Source organism: Vicugna pacos, chromosome X, assembly GCF_048564905.1.
Source record: "Vicugna pacos chromosome X, VicPac4, whole genome shotgun sequence".
In the NCBI taxonomy this organism is placed as follows: domain Eukaryota; kingdom Metazoa; phylum Chordata; class Mammalia; order Artiodactyla; family Camelidae; genus Vicugna; species Vicugna pacos.
Window position 1 is genome coordinate 26,782,121 of NC_133023.1, and position 15,405 is coordinate 26,797,525.

The 15,405-nt window shown below is 35.3% G+C and overlaps 1 long non-coding RNA gene across 1 annotated transcript in view; it reads left to right on the forward strand.

Annotated features, from left to right (window-relative positions):
• LOC140691837 (uncharacterized) overlaps nucleotides 1-15,405 on the forward strand; it is an 86,098-nt gene that overhangs the window by 37,039 nt on the left and 33,654 nt on the right. The window lies entirely within an intron of this gene.

The following is a 15,405-nucleotide window of genomic DNA, read 5'->3' on the forward strand; positions in this document are numbered from 1 at the left end:
AAATCCACTTTCTAATTACCTCCCCTCCTCATTACCTCTAGTGCCTTTGTAAATTTCAGCCCTCCCCTTCATTCCAGAAGAGGAAGATTCCCACTTTCCTGTCAGAGCTACTAGTGTTCCTGATTCCCTGAAATGTCACCATCTTTATGATATTGTCCAATCAATCCTTTCCTCTCTGTCTGCCATCTTTCATCTTTTTATCTTCATGTACTCAAAGGAACTTCCCCTTATTTTCATATATTCTAATATTTTTCCAAATTAGGAATAAGCTAACTTATTCCTCTTTGAGCTGTCATTTCTTAACACACTCATTTACACTTATTGCCTTCATTTATTTTTTTATCTTGAAAGATAAAAAAAATCATAAAATTACAGAGAGAAAATATAACATCTGTGTTTTAAATACTTAAAATTAGCAAGTAGTCATGTTCTTTATGTTAAAAATTGTTTAAAAAATTACTACTGGAATTGCCACTTTGTTGTCTTGTAGACAGAACTGCCCTGAGTAAAAGTCAATATGTCTCATATAAAAGCAACCAAGTTATTTTCTGTAATTTCTTTTTCTCTTTTAAGAATACTTTGATCTCCAAGTCACTACTATCTGAAATTCTGTTGTTCTGACTTTTGGTTTTTCCTTCCCAAGACCAGTTCATTAAGTCCTAGTGAATTTTTCCTTCTCATGATCTTTCACAGGGATATTGTTTTTTTCTTTGCTGTTGTCACTATCAAAGCCCAAACCTTATCATTTCATGCAGAAGATATTTCAGTATTTTTCTCATTTGCCTCCAGAGTCTCCTATTCCCAATTCATTTTTTTATACTTTCAGGTTTATCTTCCTGAAGTACCTCGATGAAAATGTCCATTGTTTTTTTTTAATCAAATATACACAAAATGTGGCCGTATTCTTTCACTTGACCATCAGAATTCTCCAAAAGAGAATTTCCTCATGCTGCTGTGATTCAGGAGTCCTGTGATCCATCTATACTCAAATATTCACCATCCTATGATGAAGCATTGTTTTCACTGCATTCATTTCTGTTCCTATGTTATTTACTTCACATAGACTTCAATCTTCATCATTTCTCTATTAAAATCTACCCATCCTTAAGGCTAGGAGGCCTCCTTCACCTTGTTGATGTTCCCAATCACTCCAGATCTTGTTGATATAAGACTTAGTTTGTGCCGTTTTATGGATCCTGTCATATACTATATCACATATAGCTAATATTTTTTATTTCTTTCTGATCTAAATATTGTAGGTGGCTGATTTTGGTGTTAAAAATTACCTCAAAGTCTTCATTCTCCCAGGTTTCCCTTTCATTTTCCATTTTCCTATCTAAACTTGCCATTGATGTCACACTTACTCAAGTGACTCAATATTTTGGATATTTGGTTCTCTAATTATGTTAAAAATGAGGTGTATATGAGTTTCTCCTTACAAGACTAAAAGAAATAATTGTTTCAACCATTTAAAATGTTTGTCTCAAAACATTTTTGATATTGGGAGATAATACAATAGAGTCAGGTAATCATCAGTTGTAGAGTGGATCCATTCTCTCTCAATGTTTGGTTGGTGCTAAGGACCAAGAAATTAAAAATGTCTTCTTGATGGTCAGTCATCATAAGTTAGCAATCAACCTTGGAAACTTAGAAGAACTATCTCTCTAACATAGCCTAGAGCTTATGTAGCTATAATAAAAATTAAAGCAGTGGGTGTTTAAATAACTAAGTTATACATTCATCAATAAAGATTAGTAAGTTCCTTCTAAGAAAAGTGCTACTTAAGCACAAATCTCTCGTAAGTGGTGACCTTCTCTGATGTTGATATTTCATTCTGTGTTTGAAAGTACAGAATATGAATTCTCATGCAGCATTAGATCCTCAACACAAAGAATTGTTTCTATTTCAGCTGGCTGTATCCCAGCTCCTTTAGTAAATTTTCTCCACAGAACCATAATGAATAATAAACTGTGTTCTCTGTGCTACTCAGCTCCTACATATCTCCACCCACCTATCTTCTGTTCCAAAACCAAAATAAATAAATAAATAAACCTACATACACTTTAAAATATCTTATGATGGATTTTATTTAGAATTCTATACCAGGATGTTAACATTTTATTACTTCTCATAAATATGATTCATTGCCAAAATTGACCTTTTTCTTAAACTAGTCAGAAAATCACTTTCCCTCTGTAAATTAATTTGACATCACCGTAAATATTGTTTATCACTTGAGGTAAAATTATTCAAACATTGTGGATTTGTATTGTTGCAGTTACTCTTATTTGAAATACCTTAGTATTCAAAAGGAAACAGTGTACTCTCTCCAATGAGTCAGTATATAAAATGGGAAGCTATTTACCATGAGTCAGGGAGTCTGAGTCACCTATGTATGCAGAAAATAGATAATCCTCAGTAGTTCAAAGATTTGAGCCACCCATTAAGGTCAGCATTGTGGGAGAAGCATTAGGAGCACTTAGTTGTCACACAATGGAGTGAAGTGCGAGGACAGAAATTAACACTGTTTCTGTAAATAACATTTAGAAACAGTAGAGGGCTTACAGGGCCAGAAACTATGAAGAACATCCTGGGGCAATCCCTGCACGGGTAGAAAGCTTCCAGTTCATAGAATAATAATATTAGGACAAGTTTCAAAAGAAATACAGATTCCTAAGTCAGCATTGCTCATTTACCATCTGCAATATAGTGCCCTACCCAATTATTTATCTTTTGTTGCCTTTCCAATACCAGTTTTAACTCTGTTGTATTAAATTGAATGATGAGAGGATGAAACTCATGACAAACATTTATAATACATTGTCTTGCTAAAGTTAAGCTAATCTCTGAGTCCCAAGGACAAATTAGGACCAAAATTAGCCCAATTAGTCAGCTTTCCTTTATACTCCTAGCTGTTTGACAGAGAACAGATTGAGATGTATCTACTTGTGAGAATGAACTCATCTTCACATTGTGGATGGTGTAGGCCTTGTCTTCTTGGAATCTGACACTACTGCATTTGTTGGCCTGGGAAGAACGCACACCAGAATAAGGAAAATTTCTTGTGGATGCCTTCATTTTCAACTATAATACCATGACAATTCAATTCAATCACTAGTCTTAGAGATTGGCAGGAAACCACTTTCCTTTGCATAGATTCATTTATAGTTTCTCTCTGATTGTGTAAGCATCAAAAGGCAGTGTTACTCACATAAGTGATCTGGGAGGTAGAATAATGGAAATCACTCAAAACAACAAAGAGAAAAATTTTAAAAAATGAAAATATCTTAAGGGATCTCTGAGGCAACATCAAGCATACTAACATATGCATTATAGGGTTCTCAGAAGGAGAAGAGAGAGGAAAAGGAATAGAAAATGTATTTGATAAAATTATGGCTGAAAACATACCAATCTTAAAGAAAGAAACAGATATCTAGGTACAGGAAGCACAGAGTCCCAAACAAGATGAGCTCAAACAGACCCATACCAAGTCATAATTAAAATGGCAAAAGTTGAAGATAAAGAGATAATTCTAAAGGCACCAAGAGAAAAACGAAGATTCACATACAAGGGAACCCCCATGAGGCTATCTGCTGATTTTTCAGTAGAAACTTTGAAGCCCAGAAAGGAATGGCATGATATATTTAAAGTGCTGAAAGAAAACCTCTAAAACTTAGGATACTCAAATGAGCAAAGTTATTTTTCAGAATTGCAGGAGAAGTAAAGAGCTTCTCCAAAAAGAAAAAACTAAAAGAGTTCCTCAGTACTAAACAGATCTTGCAAAAATTGTTAAAGGGTCTTCTTTAAGTGAAAAAGGAAAGGCTACGACAAGAAGTAAGAAATTATAGGAAGGGAAAAATCCCGCTGTTAAAGGCAAATATAGAGTAAAGGCTATGGATCAGTCTCTTAAATAAGCTGGTATGAAGGTTAAAAGACAAAAATTGTAGAATCAGCTATAACTACAGTGAAGAGTTAAGGGATAAAAAGAATATGAAAATGAATACATTTATACATGTGCATGACTGGGACATTATGCTGTGTGCCAGAAATTGACACATTGTAACTGACTATACTTTAATAATTTAAAAAAAAGAAATAAGAAAGAGTTAAGAGATAGACATGAAGATGTAAAATATGACATCAAAAACACAGAATGTAGAGGGGGAGTAAAAAATGTAGAGCTTTTAGAATGTAGTGGAACCTAAATGATTATCAGTTTGAAACAAGTAAATATAGTTATACATCAACATAAGTGAACTACATGGTAACCATAAATCAAAAACTCAGAAGCTTTTGCACAGCAAAGGAAACCATCAACAAAATGAAAATACAACCTACTGAATGGGAGAAGGTATTTGCAAATATCTTCTGATGTAGCTGTTAAGAGCTTAATATCCAAAATATATAAAGAGCTCATACAAGTCAATATCGAAAAAGAATCAAACAACCTGATTGAAAAATGGGCAGAAGACCTGAGTAGACATTTTTCAAAGAAGACCTTCAGATGACCAGCAGGCACATGAAAAGATGCTCAATATCCCTAAGCATCAAGGTAATGGAAATCAAAACCACAGTGAGAAATCACCTCACACCTGTCAGAATGACTGTTGTCAAAAACACAAGAAATAATAAATATTGTCAAGGATGTGGTGAAAAGGGAACCCTACTTCACTGTTGGTAGGAATGTAAATTGGTACAGCCACTATGGAAAACCATATGGAAGTTCCTCAAAAAATTAAAAATAAGACTACAGTAGTTTCATTCCTGGGTATATATACAAAGAAAATGAAAACACTAATTCATAGTGTTATCTACAATAGCCAAGATATGGACGCAACCCATCAACATATGAATAGATAAAGATGATGTGGTGTGTGTATACACACACACACACACACACACACACACACAAAGGAATATTACTCAGCTGTTAAAAAAGAACTAAATTTTGCCATTTACAAGAACGTGGATGGACCTGGAAGGTATTCTGCTTAGTGAAGTAAGTCAGACAGAAAAAGACAAATACTGTATGTTTTCACTTATATGTGAAATCTAAAAAATAAAACAAACAAATGACCATGACAAAACAGAAACAGACTCACAGGTACAGAGGACAGACCAGTGGTTACCAATGAGGAGAAGGGTGGTAAGAGGAGCAAGAATAGGGTAAGAGGATTAAGAGGTACAAACTACTAGGTATAAAATAAATAAGATATGAGGATTTAATATATAACACAGTGAATATACCCAATATGTTATAATAACTTTAAATGGAATGTAATCTATAAAAATACTGAATCACTATTGTGTATACCTGGAACTAATATTGTAAATCAACTATACTTCATTTTAAAAAGTCAGTATTACTTTAATACATTTTTACAAACCCAAGTTTTTATTGGTAATTATCCAATTTAACTTTGCAAATGTTCTCAATCCTTAAGCTAGATACAGAATATTAACACAGTAGGACCAAACTTCAAATTTCTAAGGCAGTCTCCTTAATTCTACATCAGAAACATTAAAGAATTAATACCTACATAGGAACTAGGAATCTGACACTCTTCTCCTTCAGAAGTATGAATAGCCCAAGGCTTATATACCCATAGATGAATAAATATTCAATTGAACTAGCACTAAGCACCACTGTTCTTATAACCCAGGATCATTATGTGGATGTACACTGTGAACGTATTTATTGTCTTGGTTTCACTGACTTGCCACAAACATCTATCCCAAAAGGGTCCCTTCCAAGATTGTCCTTAGATCAATATAATTAAAATTCTTGAAAATACTGAAAATTACAAAATCAATAATCATTTCTTTAGTTAATCAATAAGTGTGGGCATTTTGTGACAAGAATGGGTCATCAGGGGAAGTGTAGATAGGTAGAGGGAGAAAAAAGCCTATAATCAGCAAATGAAAAAAATACAATTTCAAGGTTTTAGCTACTTTAATGGATATCGTCATATTGTATTTTCTCCTCTTAAACATTTTGTGTTTCATTATAAAGAAAGTTAAAACCATTATGTAAGAGAATGCGAATTTCATCCTTCCTACCTAGGGTCGTCAGATGTGTAAGTTCTTAATCCTTTACATGGAAATGCTCTGAAGTTTTCTTCAGGTTTAAAAAATCCAGAAGCTGGTAGAGAAAGTGAAAATGATTTAGATTAAATGAATCTTTTATTGCCCATGTGGGAGGGAAACACAAATGACTCAACTATTTTAATAAGATTTAAGATTCATTTAAAGAATCTTCATGATTCATCTGCATTTATTTTTTCTATCACAAAACCACTTATAATACTGTTCCCAAAAGAAGAGACAGAAATGATAATGAGGATAGCAGCATATAAATATAATGACTGGGAAAATTATTTTTAAAAAAGTTAACCAAGACATAGATTTCAGACAGTAAATGCTAGTCTTGGATTGCTATATATATATATATATATATATTTGTAAAGATTTTCATTTTATGGCAATCACATATGTTGCTTAGCTGGAATTAAATTCATTTCTCAACATTTAAGATGTAAGTTACCTCTGAAATAACCCACAGCTTCTTATAAATAGAACCATTGTGAAATATTTTTAAAGTTGAGAAGTGAAAGTATTTTTTTCCCTCTAGTTCAGTAAATAGACTAAAAATATACCGGGTTTTTTTAATTTGTTTTCTTTTTCTTTTCTTTTTTTTTGTATGTCTTTGGACCAGAAACACTGATTCGTTAGCCACTGATGATTGTGGTGCCTGCAGAGTGCCTCACTTAAACAGTATGTCTCAATACATTTATTTACAAGTGAGGAATATGGCATGTAAGTGAGATATTCTGACTGTCACTGTTGCTTGTGAGAGATCTTGGCAGACATGGTCATTTCCTCCTGAACACAAAAATCAGGCAGTGGAAATTCCTGCTCATGGATACTTCTTGTTTACCCAGCATCATCTTTGCTCTTTGAAAAGACACTGGTGAAAATGACTGACCCTCCCCCACACCCTCCTCAAATTTTTTTGTATTAACAACACAAACAGAAAAAAAAAAGTGAGTAGTTTTTGGCAGGGAAAACACTGGAAATTATTCTACTTCCAGCAGACTTACAGGATAACTAAATATATTTTTGTGTGGGCTGGACTTTTTTATAGTTCTGTTTTTCCAACTTATGCAATACTTTTACTATCAATTTGGACACTCCTCAAAAGAAAATTTCCCAAATGTGGTGTAGCAGCAGTGGGTATGTAAATAAACAGGAAAGAATAGAATTGGTATGTTGTGCCCAGGCTGGACCTGTTTCTTTCCAATTTGGAAATGTGTCTGCCCAATGAAACATGGGCCAGAAATGCCAGGTTGTATTGGTTTTCTCTGTATTCTTCCTCCCATAATTTTCTCTTGCTCTTCTGACCCATTCTTCTCTCACCCCTACTGTGTCTCACATCTCCAGCCAGGCTCCTTAGAAACCCTCTGGTCCCATCTCCAGCACCACTTTCCCTTTTAACCAGAGCTCACAGTCTGCCCAACACTTAGCCCAGGATCTTGTCTGGACAAGACAAAGATGAGTGATTGCACTCTGGTTGTTGTTCTGTTTTTCTGTTTTCAGTTTTCCAGCTCAGAGAATTCACAATTCTGATCCAAATTCTGAGACAGGGAGGCTGGCTGGATTCTTGCTTTGCCAAGTGTGGTCTGAGGACCAGCAATGTTGGCATCTCTTGGGAGATTGTTAGGGATGCAGAATCTCAGTCCTCACTGCAGACCTGCTGAATCAGACTCTGTTAATCTGCATTTTAAGAAGATCCCAAGGTTGTTCTGTATGTACATTAAAGCATGAGAAGCATTGGGCTGGGTCATTGGTCCTCAAACTTATTTTTAACAGCAAATGCTTCTCAGTAAAATAAGCATGAAGTGCATTTACCCACAAATACCATAGTCCCCACTTATTCACGGTTTTGCTCTCTGCAGTTTGTTACCAGTGGCCAACCACAGTCTGAAAATATTAAATGGAAAATTCCATAGATAAACAATTTCTAAAATTTAGGTTGTGTGCCATTCTGAGTAGCTTGTTGATATCTCTCACCATCCTGCTCCATCCAGCCCAGGATGTGAATCATCCCTTTGTCCAGTGGATCCTGCCTGTTAGTCACTTTCACTAGCCTTCTCAGTTATCAGATTGACTGTCCCGGTATCACAGTGCTTGTGTTCAAGTCACCCTTGTTTTACTTAATAACAGCCTCAAAAGAGAAGTGATGCTGGCAGTTCGATTGTGCCAAAGAGAAGCCATAAAGTGCTTCCTGTAAGTGAAAAAGTAAAAGTTCTCGACATAATAAGGAAAGGAAAAAATATTATGTGCTGAACTTGCTGAGATCTACAGTAAGAATGAAGCTTCTATCCTTGAAATTGTGGGGAAGGGAAAAGAAATTTGTGCTTGTTTTGCTGCCTCACCTTAAACTGCAAATGTTAAGACTACAGTGCATGATTAAGTGCTTAGTTTAGATGGGAAAGGCATTAAATTTGTTCAATAAGATACTTAGAGAGAGAGACCACATTCACATAACTTTTACTATACTGTATTGTTACAATTGTTCTATTTTATTTTTAGTTTTTGTTGTTATCACTTACTGTGCCTAATTTATATATTAAACTTTGTCACATAAGTAGGTATATGAAAAACATTTATATATATATATTATATAAAAACATTTATATAATATATATAATAGGTATAGGAAAAACATTTATATATATATTATATAAAAACATTTGTATTTTTATATATATATAATACATGTAGTTCAGTACTATCCATAGTTTCAGGCATCCACTAGAAGTCTTGGAATGTGTCCCCCAAGGATAAGGAGGAACTACTGTGTGACTATAGCTGAATGTCACAATGAGAGTTTTGACTGAGGCACCAGAATACAATAGATAATATTCCAAAGTGTGGTTGCCAAACTAAATAAAAATTTTCAAAAAAAAATTTGCCAATTTTTCAAGTCTTAAAACCTTGTAGGAATATTAAAGAGTTCAGCAGATTTTGAAGAATGGATTTGTGAGATTTCTTTGGAGGAAACTGTTATCGTGCTGTGGTATCATCCATTACGCCTCACCAATCCCAAGGTAGGGATGGCTGAATTCCACCTCAAGCTTAAAGAGAAGGGTTTTAAGGGAGCCAAGACTCTCCTATATATTCCCTTGAGGTTGCCAAGTGACAGTGGACTGGAATATCACTACTTACTAGGAAGCCGTGAAGGCAGGTCAGATAGGAAGGTGAGCTCTTTCGGGGCAAAGCAAAGAAAATGTGAGGATACTGGAATCAGCCTACACTCCAAGAGTTTGACAAGGGGAAAGAACGTATGAGTATGTTCCATGTTTTACAAGTAAGAGCGAGCTGGTGCCATTTTGACTCTTGCCCAGGAAAACCCAACTGGGAGAGTAAGGGAACTACCAATTGTGGCTTCCAAGAGTCCAAAAAAAGAAAAGGATTCCACCAGAAACATCTGTTGATTATTCAAAGCTCAGTCTATCAGACTCACTGCAGTAAGGAGAACACCTGCAGATTAGGCAAAGCTAAGTTTATTAGACTTGTTATAGAATTTGATGGAGTTTAAGTCATGTCACAGATCAGGAGAATCAGGAGAGACTATTTATAGGAATTTAGAGTCTGGCATGGTGATTTTAAGGCTGATCTTGTGAAGTGGGAAACTGTTAAGATTGGGCATATTTAATGTATAAAAGTTTTGTATTAACTTAGTTGATTTAGTCTTATATTCTAGGAGAAACCATTTCCTGGAGCAAGTAGGTAGGTTATTTTTACTTAATCTCAGTTTGTGGCCCTTTATGACCACAGTGCCAAGGGCTGGGGGTGGGAGTAGGAAGTTATTGATAATAGGTATGACATTCCTTCTGGGGTGATGTGAATGTTTTGAAATTAGACTGTGGTGATGGTTGGGCAACTAAGTGAATATAGTGAAAACCACCAAATTATACACTTTAACAGGGTGAAATTTTATGATATGTGAATTCTATTTCAATAAAGCTGTTGCTACATGTATTTTGGACAGCTTAAATAAGAGGAATGTGTCTATGTCTTTAAATATCTGTAAGGTAGTGACTATTATGTCACTGGTCATCTCTGAAAATGCTGGTGCATTAACATCTGTCATTGTTTTAAAAAAGCATAGTCGCTCTAACTTCAGCTATGCTTTTTTGTACTTTATCAGGAGTTAACCAGTGAACCTCTGTGGGGGAACAAAAGATTTTTGTGAAAGACATTGAAATTCTACTGAAACTCTTCCTTTGGGAGATTTTTAAATAATTTAGAAAATTGAACTGTAGTTTTCAAGGTAACTAGATCTTAGAGTTTTTATACGTGATACATCTTTTTCAGCAACAAAACTACCCAGATATGGGCAAAATTTCCCTCAAATTTTTTGTTTAGTACTCTCTACAAAGCACTAGTTATTTGCAACATTGTCTCATTCTTTATAAAAACCCACTTAATATTAAACGTGGTTGTATCTTAAATGCCTGTGAGGTAGCAACTACTGACAGTCACTGGTAATCCCTGAAGAGGTCAACAAATTAACTCTAATCATTTTATAAAAGAAGAAGTTGGTATCTCTGATTTCAACCATTTTGGTGCTTTGTCAGGAGTTGACCAGTGAATCTCGATGGAGAACAAAAGATACTATGCTCATACCCTATTCCAATAAACAACGTTATGAAGATTCTATGATTTAAGATGGTAACATCACATATCTGAGTACCTGTAAGCCACCATGTGTTGCAACATGTCGAAAGGAAAGGAACTAGTAAAGTCACAGCTGTGGAAAGACCCCAGGTTTTCCTCAGGACACGGTGTGACACTTGCACATCTGGCAGACAAACCAAGTGTGAAAGTCATATATCAATCATTAGCAGACCTCCTTGCTTTCCATTTTTAGATAGAACACTGTTACTAGAAGGTGTAATAATTTCCTCCAGCACGCCATAGGGTCACCTGGAACACCTCTAAAACATGCGTTCTGAACTTTGGTGACAAGTGACCTAGAGCAAGCCTAGGTAGGAGGCAGAGAAATTAAGGAAGCTGACACCATCAGCCTGCCAGATCCCTGGCGACAGGCCTCTGCCTTTCCCAGCTGTCATGTTCCTAGGAGCCACCTCTGTCCATGTCTATTGTGCACCTCCCTGTAAAGCCCTGGATCTGACAATTAACAGACCCTGTGTCTATACAAGGAATCTCATAAATGTCCGAGGCTGGCTGCTACATTCTTACTGCAACATTAGTTTTCCTCAGCAGAACTTCAGCAACTCCTAACTGACTAAACATGATGACATGAAATGACAAAAAAGAGCACGACCAAGACACCTTCTCTGAAGGTTTCACAATTGTGCATTTTACAAATTGTAAATTAATCCCAGATAACTCTTGGTTGTGGGAGTCTATCCTGTGTATTGTAGGATGTATCCCTGGTGGCAGTATATCTGGCCTCTATCCTCTAAATGCCACTTACACACACCCTCCCCAATTGTGACAACCAAATGTCCCTGGGGAAGTAAAATTCCCCTCGGTTCAGAACCACTGATGTAGAGCTGTAGGTCTATAGAGCATGCCCACACAGCTAATCACTAAAAGAGAGGACAATGAATCTGCGTAAATTAGCAATAATAATTATTACTTATGTTTGCTACATAAATACTTCCTTGACAGGATTTGAAATTTATCCTAGTTGTGAGTATATTTTGGAATTGACTTGTAAGGCTATATTAAGCATTTTGTCAATTATTCACTGTTGATTGGCTGCTTCTCCCTCTTTCCCCTCTACACTTCCAAGGTCTTTATAATGAGGCACTGTGTACTTAGCACAGGACGATTGCCAAGGGAACAGCCTCCTCTTGAGCAGTGAGTCTCAAACTTTGACGTGCATAAATGTTACCTGGAAAATCTTGTTAAAAGGCAGATTTTGATTCTCAGTGTTTGGGCTGAGGTCTGAGATTCTTCATTTCTGACAACTCCTAAGTGATGGTCCCAGGACCACACTGACAGTTGCAGGGTCCAGGCAGTAGAACTGAGCATGCATAGAATCAGATATTGTTCCTGCCCTTATAATCATCAATATGCCACCATGAAAGCAGTTTTCTTTGTTGTTTTTGAAAGAGAAATCCCTAACTTGCTACCATTCTATGCGTCAAAGAAAATGCACTGATATAGAGTACTGAAAGGGACAATGATTCCCACCCTTGGCTGCACATTAGAATCTTCTGGGAACTTCTAAAATTCCCAGTGTCCTAACTATTTCCCATACCAATTAAATCAAAATCTCAGGGGTTGGGACCCAGACATCTAGTCATGTTCAAGCTCTGCAGGTGATTCTAATAAGCACTCAATTTTGAGAATCACTGAGCAGTTTCTTGCTACGTAATTCATGGTTCATGGACCAGTTGCAGAGGCATCACATGTTTGTCAGACATGAAAAATATCAAGCCCCAGTGCAGACCTACTGAACCAAAATCTTCATTTTAATTAAGATCCTGAATGATTCCTATGTAAACTTAAGCAGAAAAAAGCATTGTTAGACTCTTGAAATGAATTTTTAAGCCTCTAATCCATATGACTTTCATGTTAGAAAGCTCATGCAGAAGCAGTGGTAGAACTACCTTAGCCATGTTTAAGATGTCATGGGAATAAGAGAGATGCCAGAACATCAGATCCTAAAGGGAAAGGGTAGAATTTAGTCTCTAAAGATAAGTAACTTTGGTCTCTATGTGTAAATCATCGCCAGAATAGATTGTCAGGACCATGGTTTGTGAACATAAGGAAAAGAGACATCATCAGTGGTGACCAGGAGCATTTGGGCTTTATTAAGAACAAGTCACACCACCAAACTGACCTTATTCTTTTTATTCACAAGAGTCCAAAAAAGTAGGTTAGGAAAATGCTGCCACAGATTTCTATGATTTTTCAGTGCAGCTAAGTCTTTTCCAAAGCCAACTCAGAAAATTTAGAAAAATGTAGCATGAGAGAAAATACATTTTTTTCCATTGAATCACTATTTCCAAGAAGGACTACATGTAAATAGGCAGCCACTGTGTGTGTGTGTGTGTGAGAGAGAGAGAGAGAGACAGATAGACAGACAGACAGACAGACAGACAGGTGTTTGGAGAAGGAAGGGAGAGAGAGAATTGGTTAAAGATAAAGGGCACGAATGAGTTTTTTATATGCACACTACTAGAGTTTTGGCATAACTAACAGTTTGAATGATAACATTTAGCATTTACATTCAAAATATCTATTGTATAATAAGGAAGAATTACCTTAAAATTCATGTGCAAAAACCCAAACCAAACCAACCAACCGACAAAACAAATAACCCCCCCTAAATTTTACTTACCTAAGAGCTCAATATAAATCAAGTATAATTTGGCAACTGAGAAAACTCTTAGACTGCTGTAATACTAGAGAATATAAATTAGATAAGGTTTGTTGAATGTGTCCTGGCATTAGAATTAGGATAGTGATTTGCTAAGAAACAGTTGAAGGAAGTTTTATTTCTATTGCCAAGAGTATGTTTCTTTTGTTTCTTAGTGTACAGGAGTTCATAGCTCATGTGTTTCTGCCATCATTGAGTCAAAAGACATCCTTATGTATAATTTGACATCTCTAAAAATATTAAAATGTTATGCAGGTATTTTTCAGAAAAGGCACAATACAGATCTTCAGTTGTGACTCAGTGTATATTAGCTTACCCATGTTGAATTCAATAGCTTATTCACACTTAAAAATATAATTTAAAAATATTCATCTCCTTATTTTCTGATGAGTCAAAGAAAACTAGTACCTCTCATTAGAAAAAAAAATTTCCATTTATGGAAGAAAATAACCATTAAACCAAGGAAATCAATTGCATTTTAGTAGTGAGAAGAAGTTGGAGGAAATCATTTGGCCAGTGATAACACAATGAAACCCTGAACATCCTAGTATGGGAATGAGCAAGCAGCTATGGCTGCAATTCTTAGCTATGTAAATTTGTGAGCAGTTGTTTCACATATATTTCAATGGTAGATAAATGCGTTTTTATTATTTTGTTGAGCTGGTTTCCTAATTTTCTAACCAGAGGGTGATGATCACCAATGAGTAGTGGATGATATGTACAAAAATGGAAACAACAGAAATCAGATATGAAAGGGATGGAGGATAGAAAAACTGGAGGGTGAGAGTCCTAAACTAGTAATAATAATATTATTAAAGATAATAGCTTTATTTGTTTTGAGCAACTATTATTTCCAAACACAAAGCCAAGAGCTACTTCCCTTTGTATTTTGATAAGCATGATTTTAAATGTTGCCTATATTATCGCCCAAAGCAAGTATTCTGTGTCTGCATGAGTATAAATTATCCTGATTCTATTTCATTTCTAGTGATTGGTCTGTTCAAGTGATCTGTTTCTTCTTGATTCAGTTTTGGTGGACTGTGTGTTTCTAGAAACTTGTCCATTCTAAGTTGTCCAGTTTATTGCCATATAGTTTTCCCTTATGATTTTTTATATTTCTGTGGTGTTGGTTGTAATTTCTCCATTTGCATTTCTCATTTTGTTTATTTCTGTCCTCTCTCTTTCCTTCTTGGTGAGCCTGGCCAGAGGTTTGTCAATTTTGTTTATTCTTTTGAAAAACCAGCTCTTAGTTTGATTGATTTTTTCTATTTTTTTAATCTCTATTTTTTAAAGTTCTTTCCTGATCTTTATTATTTCTTTCCTTCTGCTGACTTTAAGTTTTGTTTGTTCTATTTTTTTCTAATTCTTTTAGGTGGTAGGTTAGATTGTTTATTTGATACTCTGGATGCTTTTTCAGACAAAAATAAGTCATAAGCCTTCTTTTAAAACTCTTGTATTACAGACAGATCTTCCTAATGTGGATAAAATTAAGAGAAAATAACCAATCACCCAGTGATATGTCTAAAAATTAAATTTACAAGTCATTTTAGTAAGTGATTATAAAAACTAATTATAAAATCTATAAATGATTAAAATTAACTGTGGGTTACAAGAATCTTCCTAAATCACAGGGCTTGGGAGAAATTATCTAAATATACCTAATGAAGAACAGAAAAAGATGTTTTCCATCCATTCTGCTTTGGTGAGTTCACTGATATGCAGCATGAGATTGGAAATGGAGAAGTGAGTGACCCAATAGCAAGCAAGGCAGTCTAGTGAGGTGCAGGGATCCCTGAACTAAAAGTCAAGATTCCTTGCTCCTTGCTGGATGTTTGACTTTGGGGGTTATATCCCCTCTTTGAGCCTTAGTTTTGTTATTCATAAAATAAAAGAGTTCAAATAAGTGATACTTGAGGTCTCTTTTAGCTCCAAAGAACTATTGACTTGATAACTATGTATAATTTTATTCAATGCACTGCATT